General features: G+C 45.5%; 1 long non-coding RNA gene across 1 annotated transcript in view; it reads right to left on the reverse strand.

The window, feature by feature from the left end:
* LOC110260342 overlaps nucleotides 246-15,164 on the reverse strand; it is a 41,747-nt gene continuing 26,828 nt past the window's right edge. The window contains exon 3 of the long non-coding RNA XR_002343496.1: nucleotides 246-1,595. This is a non-coding gene — a long non-coding RNA (uncharacterized LOC110260342). The remainder of the gene's footprint in view (nucleotides 1,596-15,164) is intronic.

Below are 15,164 nucleotides of genomic sequence, written 5' to 3' on the forward strand. Positions count from 1 at the left end.
ATGTGTTGTGTCCCTTTTTTTTTTTTTTTTTTTTTTTTTTTTTTGTCTTTTTGTTATTTCTTTGGGCCGCTCCTGCGGCATATGGAGGTTCCCAGGCTAGGGGTCGAATCGGAGGTGTAGCCACCGGCCTACACCAGAGCCACAGCAACGCTGGATCCGAGCCACGTCTGCAACCTATACCACAGCTCACGGCAACGCCGGATCGTCAACCCACTGAGCAAGGGCAGGGACCGAACCCTCAACCTCATGGTTCCTAGTCGGATTCGCTAACCACTGCGCCACGACGGGAACTCCGTGTTGTGTCCTTTAATAAAAGTCTGTGTTGTGCTTTGGGAGCTGAGAAGAAAGGACTGAAATCGGCTGCGGGCGGGGGGGGGGGGGAGGCTGGGGGAGGGCAGAGAGGGTTTCTGAGCACAGAAGAAAGCTGAGCTGAGGGCTGACAGGCGAGTGGATTTTTTCTCAAGTCCACAGTGGCTGAGCGGGACCCGCAGACAGTGGAAACAGGATGTGCAAATGCTGGACTGTGGGAGCAAACACTGCTGTGGGGGAACCACAGCTATAACACAATGGTTCGCAGACTGCCCCCCCCCCGAACGATCTCTTGTGTCCTGGGGCTGAAAAGCCTTGGCTCTGGGGACAGCAGGCCTGCACACCTGACCCAACAGAGAGGTCTCAGTGTAATCTTGAGCAAGTGAATGTCTCCAGGCCTTAGCTTCACCCTTTTGAAAATGGGGACAATGAGGTCCATGTCGCAGGTGTTGTAAGAAGTAAATGGATGCTCTGAAGTGATGGGCACTGCGCCTGATCCCAGAGTGTGGCTTCCCTTCCCCCACTTCTCTTCCCTCGGGGGGAGGGCTGCCCTGGTTGTGCGGGGCCCAGGTTGCCTCTGGAGTGAGAGGCAGGCTTCCCCCAGGGTCACGCTGGCTCCAGGGCTGGGGCTACAGCAGGGAGTCCAGGGAAGCAGAAAGGCAGCTGGACTGACCTTCCACCTTCGGCTTCAGGGGGCTGTGGATAGACCAGCACCCATGGCCACTGCCAGCAAGGACATCTCGGAGCTCTCAGTGCTAATTCACTCTGGCGATATTCAGGGAACCCGGAGGGGAAGCTGCCAGCTCTTTAAGGCAATGCCACCTTTTGAGGGGCACAGATTCTTTGGGAAATCTTCCCAGATAACCTGCACACTCACACCAAAGCCTGCAGACAAGTTCAGGGTCTTTGCAGACCCCTCAGAAGCCCATGCTCGGCTCTCAGGTAGCCTCTGATGACTTCACAAGTGGGCAAAGGGAGGCAGGCGTGTTTCTGGACAGCGAGCTGCCTTCCTGGGTTGCAAATGCCCTTCCAGTCTCACTGCACCCTAGAGACACAGCCTGAGAGCACCTGTGCTCCCCAGCTTCTCCTGCTGCTCCCTCTTCACCTCTTTTTTCAGTTTTCTCGTGGCAGCAGCATGCATTAGGTCACTGGAAGTGATTTCATTTGTGCGCAGCAAGTGATGGCAGGAAATTGCTGAGCCGCCACAGCCTCACGCGGGCGTCCGAGGGCCATCGATCCAGAGCAGCATCAGGACCTGACCTCGCTTCATGGGCTCTGGCGCTGTGCTGGAAGGAGTTTTAATTAGAACACTGAAGTGCATTTGTCTTCTAAAGCACATCAGGGATAAAATATTAAAAGGGCAAATACTCTTTTTCAAGTGAATGAGTTTTTCTGCCAGTATATTTTATTGGAACAATAATCCTGACGAAATCAAAGGAACACCCAGGCTCCTGCCAGGGGAAGCTGATGCAAGTAAAAGCATCTTTGTCATCACAACTAATATGCTTTCTTCAGCACCAAGTATGCGCCAGCCACCTTCTACAGTTATTGGTTTATTTAACCCTCCTGATGACCCTACCAGGACCCATCTTACAGGGGGGAAGACTGAGGCTGAATTTGTCCAAGTCACCCAGCCACTAAGCGGCAGAGATGGAATTTTTTATTATTATTATTATTATTATTTTTATTACTTTCCCACTGTACAGCAAGGGGGTCAGGTCATCCTTAGATGTATACATTGCAGTTATAGTTTTTTCCCCCACCCTTTCTTCTGTTGCGACATAAATATCTAGACATAGTTCTCAATGCTATTCAGCAGGATCTCCTTATAAATCTATTCTAGGTTGTGTCTGATAAGCCCAAGCTCCCGATCCCTCCCACTCCCTCCCCCTCCCATCAGGCAGAGATGGAATTTAAACCAGAGCTTCCTGATTATGAAGCATATCTTCTTTCCTTCTTTCTCCTTCTTTCTCTCTTTCCTTCTCTCTCTCTCTTTCTTTTCTTCCCTTCCTCCCTCCCTCCCTCTCTTTTTTCTTTGCTTTTTAGGGCCTCGGGTGCGGCATATGGAGGTTCCCAGGCTAGGGATCCAGTCGGAGCTACAGCTGACGGCCTACGCCACAGCCACAGCCACGTAGGATCAGAGCCACATCTTCGATCTACACCACAGCTTGTAAAACGCTGGATCCTTAAACCAATGAGGCAGGCCAGGGATTGAACTTGCATCCTCATGGATACTAGTCGGGTTCGTTTCTGCTGAGCCACAAAAGGAATTCCTCATCTTTTGCTTCTTAACCATTTTTAAATGGAATTCTTTTCCCTCAAGGAAACAAATACACATAGTCTAAAAGATCAGAAATGTCTACCAGGTGCATAACCAAAAAAATCCATTTTCTTCTGGGTGTCTCAGCCCCATCCTACACCAGGTGACATCCACTGCATTAGTCAGCGTTCTTCGGAAAGACAGGACAAATAGGGTGCATGTGTACAAAGAGATTCGTTTTAAGGAACTGGCTCATGTTGTCATGTAAGCTGGCAATTCCAAAATCTGCAGGGGAGATGGGAGGCCCATGGAGGACCAGATGCTGCTGCTCAGGTTTGAAGGCTGTCTGCTAGCAGAATTCCTTGGTTGGAGGAAGTTAGTCTTTGTTCTAGAAAGACCTTCAACTGATTGGGCAAGACCCACCCATGTCATGGAAGGTGATCTGCTTTACTCAGAGTCCACGGATTTAAATGTTAATCTCTGTCAGAGCTATAGATGAACCTCAGTGGGCCTGATAAGAGTTGAAGTGGGGTAAGGAGTTCCTGGGAGTTCACTGTGTTATTTTTCCATTGCTGTACATTTGAAAATTTCCATAATAAAAACCCAAAGAAAAACACTGAATGATATAAAACCAAAAAATAAATAAATAAATAAATAAATAAATGTTAATCTCATCCAGAAACACCCTCATAGAAATAATCTTTGACTAAATATCTGGGCACCCAGGCCCAGTTAAGTGGATGCATAAAATTAACTATCGCACTCCCTTTTGTGTGTGTGTGTGTGTGTGTGTGTGTGTGTGCGTGCGTGCGTGCATGCGCTTTTTAGGGCCTCACCTGTGGCATATGGAAGTTCCCAGGCTAGGGGTTGAATCAGAGCTGCAGCTGCCGGCCTGCACCACAGCCACAGCAATGCGGGATCCGAGCCACGTCTGCAACCTACACCACAGCTCACGGCCACGCCGGATCCTTAACTGACTGAGACTAGGGATTGAACCTGCGTCCTCATGGATACTATTAAGGTTTGTTACCGCTGAGCCACAGTGGGAACTCCTGAAAATCATTTTTCCTTCACAATTTTAAAATCTGTCTTCCATTGTCTCATAGGTCCTAGTGTTGCTATTGAGGGAATCATTGCCATTCTGATTCCTGATCAGCTTCGGAAATGTCTGTGTCATCTCTTTTCTAATTTCCCCTCTCTGGAAGTTTTTTTAGAATCTTTTCTTTATCCTTGGTGCACTGAAATTCCATGATTATGAACTTTGGTGAACTTTGGTTTTTCATTCATCACACACTTGTGAGGCCCTTTCAGACTAGAGGCCTATGTTCTGTTTTCTGAAATTTTTTATGTATCATTTCTTGAGTAATTTCTTCCTTTTTAATCTTCATTGCTTTCTCTTTCATATCTGTTATTCAAATGTTTATCCTCTTTGATAGATTCTCTCATTTTCTTATCTTTCCTTTTCCCATTTATTTTCTTTTTAGTTCTAATTTTCTGGGAAATTTCCTCAATTTTATCACTCAATATTCCTATTGAGTTTAAATTTTTTTAAATCATATTTTTAACTTCAAAGAGCTTTTTTTATTATTTTATGAATATATTTTTAAGAGCCTCTTATTCTTTAATTCAGGGATGCAATTATTTTACTCTGAGGGTAATATTTATAAAATTTAGGATGTTTTCTTCTGTTCTCTTTACTCTTTCTTCTTCCTTCCTTCCTTTTGGCTACACCTGTGGCACATGGAAGTTTCCAGGCCAGGGACTGAACCCATGACACAGTTGTGACCTGTGCCGTCACTGCAGCAATGCCAGATGCTTAACCCACTGTGCCACAAGGGAACTTCCTCCTCTGAGTTTTTTTCCTTTTCTTTCTTTCTTTTTTTTTTAATTTTTCTTTTTTTTTTTTTTTTTTTTTTTTTATGGCTGCACTTGCAGCATATGGAAGTTCCCAGGCCAGTGGCTGAATCTGAGCCAGAGCTGCAGCAATGCCGGACCATTTAACCCACAGTGCCATGCTGGTGATTGAACCCACACCTCCACAGCAACCAGAGCTGCTGAGATCGGATTCTTATCACACTGAACCAGAGAAGGAACTTCTACATTTTTTTTTTTATTTACTGGTTTGTTTTGCTCTCTTGTTATAGGAATTCTCTAAATGTCAGGTAGTCCTCGATTGTCCATTTTTAAGACACTAAGGCACTATCAGTGTTTTAAGGCACTACACTGAAGATACAGAACTTAGTGTACATACCAGTGGGCTGCTGTCTGGTGGGCTTTGCTGGGCAGTGGTGGTCAGATGGGGACCAGGCTGCTTTGTTGGAGGTCTCCCCAAGTCAGTACTGGTAGGCATTTTCTCTCGAGCTGGTCAGTTTCCTTGGAGAGGAAGCCTTACCTGAGGAATGCAAGCCTGATTCTAGCATTCTGGAACAGAGGAGGGGAAGGGCGCTGGGGTTTATAGTACACTGGCTTTCATACAATCCCTGCTTTCAGTAGAGAGGCTAATAGCCATCATCAGCTGGACCCAGTATCCCCAAGTTTGGAGCCTCACTGGTTCACCTTTCCAAGGGGGTAAATCCCTCGCCTTCTAGGGGGTGGGGTAAGGAGCAATCAATTGTTCGCTTGGGCAGGCAGAGGGGATGATGGGTGGGTCTAATTGCTTCTTTCAGTTATGTATGTAGGTATGTATGTATGCATATTTTGCTTTTTAGGGTTGCAGGTATGGTATATGGAAGTTCCCAGGCTAAGGGTTGAATTGGAGCTACAACTGCCAGTCTACACTACAGCCATACCAACTCATGATCTGAGCAGCATCTGTGACCTACACCATAGTTCACAGCAATACTGGATCCCCAACCCACTGAGCGAGACAAAGGATCCAACCTGTGTCCTCATGGATACTAGTTGGATTCGTCTCTGCTGTGCCACAATAGGAACTCCTGCTTCTTTCAGTCTTTTTTTTTTTTTTTTTTTCCTTTTGTCTTTTTAGGGCCATACCCAAGGCATATGGAGGTTCCCAGGCTAGGGGTTGAATCAGAGCTGTAGTCACTGGCCTACACCACAGCCACAGCAATGCAGGATCTGAGCTGCATCTGCGACCTACACCACAGCTCATGTAATGCCAGATTCTTAACCCTCTGAGGAGGCCAGGGATTGAACCCATGTCCTCATGGATACTAGTGGGGTTTGTTACCACTGAGCCACAGTGGGAACTCCCTTTCGGTCTTCTAATCATATGTCTTTTTCCAGCCCCTCCGGAACTGGGGAGTCTCCAATGTCTGAACCTTCCTAGGGCTCTGCAGTACAGATAGGCTGGCTTCTATTTAACTTCCTACCCCTCTGCTGGCTTTGTCCCTGGTTACCTCTGATCCACCTGCTCCTCAGCTTTGGGAATTTTATAGACATTTACTCTCTGCTGAGTTTCCTCCCCTATTATCTTAGTTTTTGTAGATTTTTAAAATAAAAATACTATGATCTTAGTGGACTTTTGGTGGGAAATAGAGATGAAGACATGTGTTCTAGTTTAAACAGCAGTTCCCTGAAGCAGCCACCCTTCACTCCTGGGTTTAGAGGAGGCTGATGGGGAAAATGCCTCCTGGTTACAGAGCTTGAGCCCATTTTATCCCCAGGCTATCCCCAACACTGCTCTGTTCCACAGGATGTGAGATTTGCTCTATTAACTAAACTTTTAGCAATGCTCTTTGTGGCTCTTTGTCTGGAGAGGTTCAAGAAGTCAGATTTTAAGCACCAGGTAGAGCATCCTTAATGGAATAGGAGTCCTTTGGCCAAGGTGGCTGTAAAGTGAGTCCCTTTCCCCATTATTCTGTTGCCAGCTAGCTTGGCTCACTGAACATGTGGTTATACAGCTAAAGTGGCTGGTCCACTGTACACGGCCAGCAGCCGGCCCCCTAGGATTTCTGGGTAGGTTTCAGAGCTAGCATGTTGCTTTGGTTACAGGGGAAATCCAGGTTTTAGCTTGGCCAAGTACAGCTTTATCCCCAGGAGTGTAAAATCCTCTTGAATGCCTGTCTAAACACTCCTTTCTCTTTTTCCATTTGTTGTTTGACAAGCTTCCGATTTTTTCAGGTCCAGATAAAACGTCAACTCTTCTACAACATGCTTCCTCTTGCCCTCATCCCCATGTCCACAGGGTGTTTTGCATGGGGCACTGGAATAACCTTTTCTACAGGATTCATTCACTCATTCATCAGTTTCTTTTCCTTGTTGGACAGTGAGCTTGTCAGGCCAGACACTCGTTTCAACTGAGCTACCTTTTTGGCTCCACACGGTAACCTTTAGAGACAACTCAAGGCTTTCCATGGCAAGACCCTCTCCCCCAACCTCCTGCCAGGAGAAGGGGCTCGGGTACGGGTCAAGAACAAGATATTATCCTAAGACACAATGAGCCTCTGCATTGGGAGTGCACTTTGGAAGAAGGCTAGGAGAGAAGAATCCAACTTCTGGCTCTCTCCTTGGACCTCCTCCTTTGGAATGTAGCCTGCTCCTCTGTTGCTGGTGTGATGGGCTGGGCTTCCATCTCCCTGACTCTTCTTGATCTGGTCCCTCTTAAGATCAGCAGTGATGCGATCTGCAAATATCCTATGCCCAAAGGGGGTCATTGGCCCTAGTGTATACACTCTGGTTGGAAAATTCTTGTATTTCAAGGTATCAGGGACTGGAAAATGGATGATTTCCCTACTTTAGCATTTGGTTCTACCCCTTATGAGGCATGCCTGTGTCCAGAATCAGAGTGGACTCTTTGCTGTCATGTTGGAAGAGGGGGTCTTTTCACAGGGGCCCTGCAGGATGTGTTTCAAGGGGCCCAGTTCTTATGGCAAAGGAATATTTCTGGGAAAGATTAACAAAGAGTGTCTTCAAAGAAACGGGATCAACCTCCTTTACCTGGACCATTTTTACAAAGAGGCTACTACCAACCCAAACGTTCCTCAGCTGGCGAATGGCTACACACAACGTGGTCTAACTGGTACCTCCGCCTAACACAGCAAAGCGGAGGAACCACGACTGATACATGCAACCGTGTGGGCGAGTCTCAGGAACGCTGGGTGAAAGGAGCCAGAAGACAAAAGACTACACCGTGTATGATTCCATTTTTATGAATTTCTACAAAAGGCAAATCTGGAGAGACAGAAGCAGATTCGTCTTCACCCGAGGCTAGGGGTGGGAGTGGGCACTGACTGAAGAGGGCACGTGATTTCTAGGTGGCATCCTGGAATCGCCCTAAAACTGGCTTGTGGTGATGGTTATGCAACTATATACATTAACTAACAATCCTCCAACTGTCCGCCTTTTTTTTTTTTTTTGTCTTTTTGCCATTTCTAGGGCCACACCTGTGGCATACGGAGGTTCCCAGGCTAGGGATAGAATCAGAGCTGTAGCCACCGGCCTACACCAGAGCCACAGCAATGTGGGATCCGAGCTGCATCTGTGACCTACACCACAGCTCATGGCAACACCGGATCTTTAACCCACTGAGCAAGGCCAGGGATTGAACCCGCAACCTCATGGTTCCTAGTCGGATTCGTTAACCACTGAGCCATGATGGGAGCTCCCCAACTGTCCGCCTTTAATGGAGAATTATATGGTCTGTAATTTACGTTTCAGTGAAGCTGCTGAGTGTGAGGGGAAACGAAAGAAGCCAGACCCCCAAATTCACTGAAAACCTCTCTTTCCAGCTTTGACTTGGATGGAAAAGAATAGCTGAGAGTCCACAGCTCTCTGTTGATCTAGATGTTTAGGTGTGCGTCAGGCTTCCCGTCTTTTTCCCTTTCGTTTAACGACTCTGTCTTCTTGCCCTTGGAGAGGAGGAAATGGCACAGGATCCTCCTTCTGCTAAAGACAGGGGAATCAGAAAAGCAAAGGGAGAGGAACTTGGCTCCCCCGAGCTGCCTCCCCCACATGTAACCTCTTCAGCTCCCCCGGCCCCGCAGCGTCTAAGCTCCTCTTTTAGCTGTGACTTTAGTCAGCCAGGCACTGAGCACAAAGACCTAAATTATCAGTGTGAGCAAGTTCAACCTACACATTTCAGCTCCAGTCTCTTAAGGACCCTTGTGTTTCCTTGAGCGACAGTCCCAAAGGGGCAGCTTGCAAGGAGGGCAAGGCGGGGGATGCGGGCAGCCTGAGGGCAGCGCTCTGCCCACCAGTCCCTGCTGTGGACCCAGGTCCTTGAGGTCCAGACCGCCGAGAAAGAGTTGAGCCCACCAGGATGCAGAAGGAAACAGAAATAAAGTGTAGGATAGACAACATCCTCATGATAATAGCTCCTATCTGTCTACACTTTTTTTTTTCCCCCTCTTTTGGCTGCCCCATGGCATATGGAGTACCTGCACCAGGGATTAGACCCGAGGCACAGTTGCAACCTATGCCGCTGCAGCTGCGGCAACACTGGATCCTTTAACCCCCCTGTGCCGGACCAGGGATCGAACCTGTGTCCTGGTGCTGCAGAGACACGGCCAATCCTGTTAGGCCACCAATCTCATTGTGCTATAGTGAGAACTCCTGTCTATACTGTTTTATACTTTGCTTGACTCTTTCACATGATCATACTTAACCTTGACAAGCTCCAGGCAAGATTGCCACCTCCTGGAAACCGAGGGAAAGAGGTAAGATAACCAGTGACAGAGGTGGGGACTCAAAGTCAGTCCTTCGGACACATACCATGTGATGTCACTTCTATGTGGAATCTAAAATATGATACAAATGAACTTATCTATGAAACAGAGAACAGACTTGTGGTTGCCAAGCGGGAGGGGGAAGGACAGGGATAGACTGGGAGTTTGGGGTTAGTGGATGCAAACTATTACATTTAGAATGGATAAGCAATGCAGTCCTGCTGTAGAGCACAGGGAACTATAGTCAATATCCTGTGATAAACCGTAATGGGAAAGAATGTGAAAAGGAACATAACTGAACACTGCTCTACAGCAGAAATTAAAACATCATAAATCAATTATACTTCAATAAAATAAGTTTTTAAAATAGTCTTTTTTTAACCATTTTATTATTATTATTATTGCTAAAGTATAGTTGATTTACAATGTTTCTTCACGTTCTGTTGCACAGAAAAGTGACCCAATCACACACATCTCCCTGTGCTGTACAGTAGGGTCCCACTGCCCATCCATTCCAAATATAGCAGTTTGCATCCAAAGAACCCCCAAAATGCCCATCCAGCCCACTCTCACCCCTTCCCCCCCCCCAGGAACCCCACATCTGCTCTCCTTAGCCATGAACTGTTTCTGTTTCTGTTTTGTTTTTTTTGTTTTGTTTTTTTTTTATTTTTTCAGATAGGATCATTTGTTTCACATTTTAGATTCCTCAAATAAGTGGTATCATGTGCTTTCTGTCTTTTTCTTTCTGGCTTACTTCACTTAGAATGAGAGTCTTTAGGTCCATTCATGTAGCTGCAAATGGCATTGTCTTTTTTTTTTTTTTTTTCTTTTTAGGGCCTCACCCTCGGCATATGGAGGTTCCCAGGCTAGGGGTCTAATCAGAGCTGTAGCTGCCGGTCTACACCACAGCCACAGGTACGCGGGATCCAAGCCACATCTGCAACCTACACCACAGCTCATGGCAACGCCGGATCCTTAACCCACTGAGCAAGGCCAGGGATCGAACCTGCAACCTCATGGTTCCTAGTCAGGTTCATTTCCACTGTGCCACAACAGGAACTCCAGTTTGTCTTTTTTTATGGCTAATATTCCAGTGTATATATGTATGACATCTTCTTAATCCATTCATCTGTCAATGGACATTTAGGTTGTTTCCGTGTCTTGGCTATTGTGAATAGTGCTGCTATGAACAAAGGGGCGCGTATATCTTTTTAAAGAAAATTTTGTCTGGATATATGCCCAGCAGTGGGATTGCTGGATCATATGGTAGCTCTATATTTAGAGAGACAATCCTTTTGAGTTTAACTATGTATACTATGCATGCGTGTACATATATACACTATATATGGTATAGGTATTGTATAGGTATGCATATCTGTGTGTGTGTATATATCAATCTAATGATCTATCATCTTTTTTTTTTCTTTTTTTTCTTTTTGCTTTTTAGGGCCGCAGCCGTGGTATATGGAAGTTCCCAGGCTAAGAGTAAAATCTGAGCTACAGCTGCTGGCATATACCACAGCAATGCGAGGTCTGAGTCACATCTGCAACCTACACCACCACAGCTCATTGCCACACCAGATCCCCAACCCACTGAATGAAGCCAGGGATCGAACCCACATCCTCATGGATCCTAGTCAGGTTCGTTAACCGCTGAGCCACAAAGGGAACTCCCATTTCATCTTTTTTTTTATGTCTGTATATCTACATATAGATGCGTATTTCTCTCCCTATTGCGTATTAGGCTTGTTTTAAGCCCCTTACATTGAGTCTTCCCTGCAACTCCATGAAGCTGGTACAGATGAGGAAACTGAGGCAGAGAGAGACTACTTTGCCTAAGGTCGCACAGTGCCCAAGTGGCAGAGCTGAGGTTTGAACCCATAACACCCAGTGTGCTTTTCAAGCCCCCATGCTCCCTGCCTCCAGGCCCGCCATGTTGGTGAGTTTTGGATTGGATTTCAGGCTACAGACTGTACTCAAATCCTGGCTCTCGTAGCCCCAGCCTGTCACGCCTGCACCGCCTTCCTCGGCAAGGACTTTACTTCCTGCTGTCACGGCAGCTCCTCTCCCGAGTCTCCTAAACGCTCAGCACTTTCTCTCACTCCCGGGCTTGGCTTCTGTTTCTGCTGCTGCTGGTATCAGGGTACAGTCCCAGGAGGAACTGGAAAAGCGTGTGAATTTTATAAGCCTGTGGATTTTTGAAGGGAGATGAATGTTGATTTATTTGCTTCTCTGTCTGTTGAAATGGCCTTCTAAAAACTTTATGGGTATATTTCCATGGAAATCTTCCAACCAAAGAATGTACTGTGATACAAAGAAATTTGCTGCCAATATTGTTTCAGTGCAAAGTGACACTGAATCAGGGCTGAGTAAATATTTATGATTTCTCTTGAAATGTGACAGACTCATGACATGGTAATTAATTTTACTGTAGGCTGAATTCAGAATGACTTTGGTAATATATGAGTAGGTGTGTAAAATGTTTATAGGGCTTTCAAAAATAAGCCCAAGGCTTAAATGAAACCTTAACCAGACAACCGAGGAAGAATAAAATTGCAATTCTAATTTAGCTGGTAGAATTTCTGTGGGAAGCAAGGCATTTTCGCGATTGATATTCATTGCAGAGAATCAGCACACATCATATATTTTATGTACTCTTAGACTATTTGGAAACTTCAAATACACTTACTTTTCAAGAAATGCATGTGTTGAGCAATGGTTAAAAAAGGAAGGATGAATTTAGAAAACTGGCTTTGGTTTAGGGCAAAAGCTTAGGACTATAAGCAAGGAACACATATTTCATCACTCTCTACAAGAGGCTAAAGAGTAGTGGCTCATCTGGGGTCTCTGATTTGGGGTGCTTCTTTCACCCTCCGCATTGAATCTGTCAGCAAATTCTGCATTATCTTCCTTTCTTTTGCTTTTTAGGGCCCCACCCATGGCATATGGAGGTTCGGAGGCTGGGGGTCTAATCGGAGCTACAGCTGCCGGCCTGCACCACAGCTCACGGCAACGCCAGATCCTTAACCCACTGAGCGAGGCCAGGGATCGAACCCACAGCCTCATGGTTACTAGTCAGATTCATTTTCTGCTGCACCATAATGGGAACTCCAGTAGCATTTTCTACCTTAAAAAGATAGCCAGAATCTGGCTACTTCTCACCAGCTCCATCTCATTACCACATGGTCCAAGCCATGTCCTGTCTCACCTACGTTACTGTACGATCCCCTCCCTGGCCTCCCCGCCTCCCATTGCCCCTGCCCCCGCCCAGAGTCTATGACTGACACGGCAGCAGCATGATCGGGTTAGAGCATAGGTGAGTTCACGTCTCTGCATTCACTGGCTTCGAGTCTCACTCAGAGTATAAGGCAAACAAGTTCAGATCCTACAGCCCCTGCCCGACGGGGCTCTTCTACTGTTTCCTGCCATACATCCCTCTGCTCCCTCCTCTTGGTCACAGACACCCTCCTGTCTCAGGTCTTCAGCTTTGGTCCTTTCATCTGGCAAGCTCTTCTTCCAGGATCCCCCTGGCTCCATCCTCTCCTCCAGGTTTTTACACACGTGTTGCTTTCTCAGTGAAACTTCACTCGACCACCTTTTAACATATGCAACCTGCCCCCCTAACTCTGCCACACTCCCTGTCCCCCACGTCTGCTTTACTTTTTTCTTTAGCACTTAACTGCTGTCTGATCTTACATGTTTTACTTATTTATTATATTTAGACCGTAAGCTCCATGAGGTCAGACACGTGTGCCTGTTTTGTTCGCTGTTATACACCCCCTATCTACAATAATGCCAGGTACGTCATAGGCATAAGAGAAAACACATGATTTATAGAATGGATGGATGGATAAACGGATGGATGGAAAGGAATTTTCATCACTGCTGGTAAGCAATGGGGGTTCTGAGAAAGGAGCCAAAGGCTTAGTGAATGTACCAAAAGGGACCGTTGAAGCAGTGTAGTCTCGGGGCACAAGCTGTTGAATAATGGGTCACTGGTTAGATTACTTCTATGGAACAGTAGCAGATGTAGCAGCATGAAATGAACTAACTAGGAAGGCTGTTACAAAGCTGATTCTAGAATCACAGGTGCAAGGGTAGAGAGAATAAAACTATACATCTTATACCTTACTTGGTATAATTAGACATGTAGCCTAATTAAAAATGACTGTGTACCCCAGAGTGGTAATGGGGCCTGGGCACATTCGAGACTCTTGATATTTCTCAGGAGATTAGTTTCTACAGTGGAAATGGAAGAATTCAAAACCATAAACTAATGTACTGTTTTGCAGTTTACAAAGTACTGTTGAAAAATATCCTAATAAAATTGCTCACCGATTAAGCAATTATCTTACATGATAGTAAGATACTTATACTTATTGAGAAATAAGATACTTACCCTGTGCTAAGTGTTTTACTTTTGGTATCTTCTCTAGGTCCTCACAGCTTCTAATAATTATCCCCAAGTGTGTAGCCTCAAAAACTTCTATAGAGCACCTACTAAACCAGGCACCATGCAAGGCACTGAAGCTGCAAAACTGTATTGGTCTTGCCTCAAGGAACCTACAATCTTGTAAAGGAGACAAATGCAAAAACAGCTATTGCAGCCCACGGTGATACATGCTGTGGTGTAGGATGAGGCATAAGCACATCATAAGACCTGTGGGCAAAGGAACAGTAGCTTCAAAAAAAATTCCCATATCCCCTTCCTCAATCACATACGGTTATTTGTTAATTTCCTCTTTTGCCTTATGAGTGGACTTTTCCAGGGAAGTCCATTAGTCTATAACCACTCTATTTACAATGCCCAGAAATCGGATTAGTGGTTGTCTTGTGACTACGCATGAGGGAGGGGTGGTGGAAGCCTTGTGTGTCTCCTCCTTTCTTTCTAGGGCCTTTCCAGAGAAGGCTGATGTAAGGTTTGAAGTCTGTTTGATGGTGACCTGACTCAGAGGGGGATCAAAACCCCACCAATGTACCCACAGATGTAGACCTCGATGGTGCCTGAATCTCGGAGGACATGGCCCTGATACCCCAGAGTGGAGACTGGGCAGCTTAGGAAGTGCCAAGTGATGTATCAAGGGTACAGGAAGAAAATATTGGAATGTGTGCTAATAACTAAAAATAAGAAAGGAGTCAAGCTTTAATTACATTTAATATACAGAGTGACCCCTACATGATTGTTTGGTCTGTGTGTCTGTTGGTCCCATGTCACAGTGACTGTAAGGGGTATCCTGAGGCACACTGAGTATCACATGCACACACACACACACACACACACACAGAGGCTGATGGTTGTACCTTCCTTCACGCATTTGTTCTCAGGGTGTTGTAGCTCATTTGTGCTATTTGTGAGGATATGCTGATTTACACCATTTCGTTTTAACTAAATGAACTTTCACAAAATGGAGAAGTGGCTTAAGAACCCTGCAAAGAAAGAAAGAGCATCTTGAAGAGAATAACACAAATCCAAGCAAACAATAAGAAAATGGCATATTGTTCCTAAGCTGATATCTGCTCATTGTCTGATACATTATGACGTTAGAAACGAGGACCATCTAATCAGATCAGACAAGTAGTTGGCAAAAACAAATTTAGAAATTATCAAGAGGACTGCACCCTTTTCTCTGCTGGTGTTTATTATAAGCTCACCCTAAGTGTATATTAAATCCTGAGATACTAGCTAATAATAGAGGTACACGAATCTATAGTTTATAGATAAAGAAATATAGTACTTATATTGGGTTGGGGTACAAATGTTTTCACTGCTAAAGGTGTATGAAAAAAATGGAAGGCTCCTATTGGGGAATGAGACCTGCTTTGAGACGTCCTGGCCCTTTAAGATAAATCTTCTCTGTTATATGGGCAGAAGCTGAAGGCTAGTCTGTGCGGACTTGAGATCAAGGACTTGTTGCTTATTTGCTTTCAAGCTGTATTTTTAAAACAACCCTATCTGCATGCTGGTGCTC

The sequence above is a fragment of the Sus scrofa genome, chromosome 4, assembly GCF_000003025.6.
Source record: "Sus scrofa isolate TJ Tabasco breed Duroc chromosome 4, Sscrofa11.1, whole genome shotgun sequence".
Classification (NCBI taxonomy): domain Eukaryota; kingdom Metazoa; phylum Chordata; class Mammalia; order Artiodactyla; family Suidae; genus Sus; species Sus scrofa.